The sequence below is a fragment of the Gavialis gangeticus genome, unplaced genomic scaffold, assembly GCF_001723915.1.
Source record: "Gavialis gangeticus isolate Ggan-Ray unplaced genomic scaffold, GavGan_comp1, whole genome shotgun sequence".
Taxonomy (NCBI): domain Eukaryota; kingdom Metazoa; phylum Chordata; order Crocodylia; family Gavialidae; genus Gavialis; species Gavialis gangeticus.
In genome coordinates this window covers 7,378,441-7,381,365 of record NW_017728980.1, presented here as the reverse complement: position 1 = coordinate 7,381,365, position 2,925 = coordinate 7,378,441, and the positions used below count along the sequence as shown (strand labels likewise).

The 2,925-nt window shown below is 47.5% G+C and overlaps 1 long non-coding RNA gene across 1 annotated transcript in view; it reads right to left on the bottom strand.

Annotated features, from left to right (window-relative positions):
- Nucleotides 1-817: 817 nt before the first annotated feature.
- The window catches only part of LOC109291588, a 13,479-nt gene continuing 11,371 nt past the window's right edge, over nt 818-2,925 (bottom strand). Inside the window, exons 2-3 of the long non-coding RNA XR_002095898.1 lie at nt 2,411-2,646; nt 818-1,701 (exon numbers count right to left, since the gene is read on the bottom strand). This is a non-coding gene — a long non-coding RNA (uncharacterized LOC109291588). The remainder of the gene's footprint in view (nt 1,702-2,410; nt 2,647-2,925) is intronic.

Below are 2,925 nucleotides of genomic sequence, written 5' to 3'. Positions count from 1 at the left end.
AGCTGCTTTTGTGTGTAGCCAGAATCGCCTGCAAAGATCCTCTCAGTTATTCAAAGTAATGCCAACAAAGCTTCTTTGCAAATTGTGCTGAGGTCATCACTTGCTATTCAAGCTGTAACTGGTGGAAAAAAAACACATGCACTACTTGTTTCTGTTCCCCGACAAAACAGGAGCGTAATGATCCTAACCGTGGCTCTTGGTGGGGTGGGCAGAGCGTGGAATGCACCTCCCGAGGGCTTTCAAACATGCAGGTGAAGAGAAGGATCGTGTCTTCGACCATTTGCACTGCAAAGTTACATGCAGGCTCAAACATGCGCAGTTTTGAACAGAAGGCTATGAAGTGCTTGCTGCTTCAGCCCAGCACTATCCAACTGGCCAGCAGATTTGCAACACAGCCTAACTCCCCTAGCCTGCGCTGGAGCCTCAGCAGCATTAGAGCAGAGCCAAGATTGCATTTGTGAGCAGCAAACATAATTGATGAGGGCCTCCATTTCCACTCCCTTGCACTTGCATTTTTCATTTCAGTGCACGTACAGTGGATGGAAAATGCCACCAGCCTTGGTTCAAAGCCCGAGTTAAACGAGCATCAGAAGAGTCACGCTCTTGGAGTATTTTTGCTGTTTAAAATGTACATGGCAGACAGCCTTAGAGATCAATGCCCTCTATTTATCAGAAGAGGCCAGGAAGCAGCATTTGCTGCCCAGCCCTGCACCCCTATTCTCCCCCAAGGGAGGATCAGTCCTGACTGGCATTCTTGCCCTGTACTCCTTGTTGGCAGAGAGGGTATTAAACGTGTTGTTTGGTAGGCAATGTGGACGCATCACCTAGGATTTGGAAGGAGACCCTGCCCTGCTGCCAGACACACCAAGTTTCTTTTCCAATAGGTGTTGGAGAGTTAAAAAGCAACATGTTTTAGCCTTAGCCATTGATGGGTCCCCTGCACACCTTGGGAGGCATGACATATGCTAGTAGCACCGAATCTGCCGCAAACATGCAGGGATTCACCTTGGGGCACAGTACAGAGCCTAGGTCTTCTGTAAGACCAAGTCTGCTGTTGCACAGGGGTAAAGTTGCCCAAATCAGTGGAGCTGGCCTCCCCACCCCACCCTGCAGTCCATCACTGGACTGGCCACCAGCCAGAGGGAGCTTAGCTCTCCTGGCTGGAAGAAAGGTTCATTTCATTCCTCACTCAGTGTGAACATTTCCCCCAGCAAGGGCATTTTCTATTCCAGAGCTGAAGCTGCTGTAGGAACTGGTGGACAGCTACACCTGCAAGCACACAGAAAAAAGTTGCACAGGATTTTTACAGCTCAGATGCAAAGCTTTATGGACCAGGTTAGGCTTCACAGGAATTTGCATCCCCTTCTCCTTCCCCGCTTCAGAACCAGGAGATCAAAGTCAAACAGTCCCCTGCTCCTAAACGGCTGTCATGAATCAAGAGCACGGTCAGTACAGATAGGCAGCTGAGACACGGGAGACCCACATCTGGATCCCTGCACGTTCTTGTGGGATGGTCACTCACTGTGCCTCAGATCCCAATCTGCAATGGGCCCGAGGCAACTGCCTTTGGCTATTCAGACTGTCAGGTCTTCAAGCAGGCACTGTCTCTCATTTCTCAAATGCACAATGCTTTGTCCTGTGGTGTCCAGAGCTCAGCTGGGCCCTCTGCATTATGCCAATAAGAATAAAATGATATTCAGCCTTTACAAAAGTCAGCAAAAGAAAGAAAGAGGAATCAAGAGTGACCTTTTAGAGGTGCCTCATCTCTTTCATCTGAGAAAATGGCAACATAGCAAAACACATTCCCCGCCCCCCATAAAAAGTGGATCCAAGTGTGTTTTGTAAATTATAGATTAGCCAGCAGTGATTTTTCACTAAAGAGACCCCACATCGAGTTACAATCTGAGCAAGGCTTCAAGGGACTATGCTGGGCAAGAGGTCACACCAGTCATAACTGCACATTCTCTCTCCTTACCGTTATTATTTCTACCTACAAAAGATGATGCATATTGTACAAGTCTGGTGTGCACAGAGCAGGGGGAGGGAAGGGGGCAAGGGCAAGGCTAGCACCACTGGTTTGCTTCCCATAAATCATCTCTGGGAAGCCCTGGCTGCCAAGCAACACCCTCCTTAGCAGAGGGTTGACTGAGCAACGATGGGCCTTTCCATTCCCCTCCCCCCCCAAAAAAGGGTTTTATTCCCATTTGCATTGACAAGGTTTGCTTCTCCCAGTGCCAATCCAAAGTCACCTTCCCCCGCTCCATGAAAAGTTTCATTTTTGACAAAAACTCTCATTTTCTGAGCTGAAAAAAAATTAGATCTCTGGGGAGATGCCTACAGCCCTGTCCCAGTACTAGTTTGTTGAGGGTTATACAAGGAAGTCCTTGCTCCTCTCTCATGGAAAACTCACCACTGAAAGGGGATCTTCCTAGCTTTCCCCTTCCACAGTACAGCTCTGTTATCACTGGGAGTCAAAGTCTTGCATTGTTTGAACATCTCAGGACCACAGAGCTTGGATTGGCTCTCCTAAATCCAGGTTCATTTGTAAGGGGATTCATTTGAAGTGGGTACCTGCTCCAAATGTAGACAGACTTGCTCAGAGAGGAACTGATCTGGGGTTTACTGGGGGGGGCATGCACATAGAGTCTAAAAAAAAATTTGGTTTGGGGTCAACTCAAAACAAGTATTTTTTCAAAATTCAGTGACACAACCTTTGACTTGAACATTTTAGCAAAACTGAGATGAACTCATGGAATATTTTGGAGTGGCTGACCTGCATTTATTTTTATTTTTTTTCCTTTAAACCAAAAAAAAAAAAAGTTTCACCTGAAGAACATTGCTTGGATTTTCTTGTTCACTCACCCACCCACCCACCCCAAGGGGGGGGTTTTTACACACAAAGGGGCCGTGGGGAGGTGTACCGTG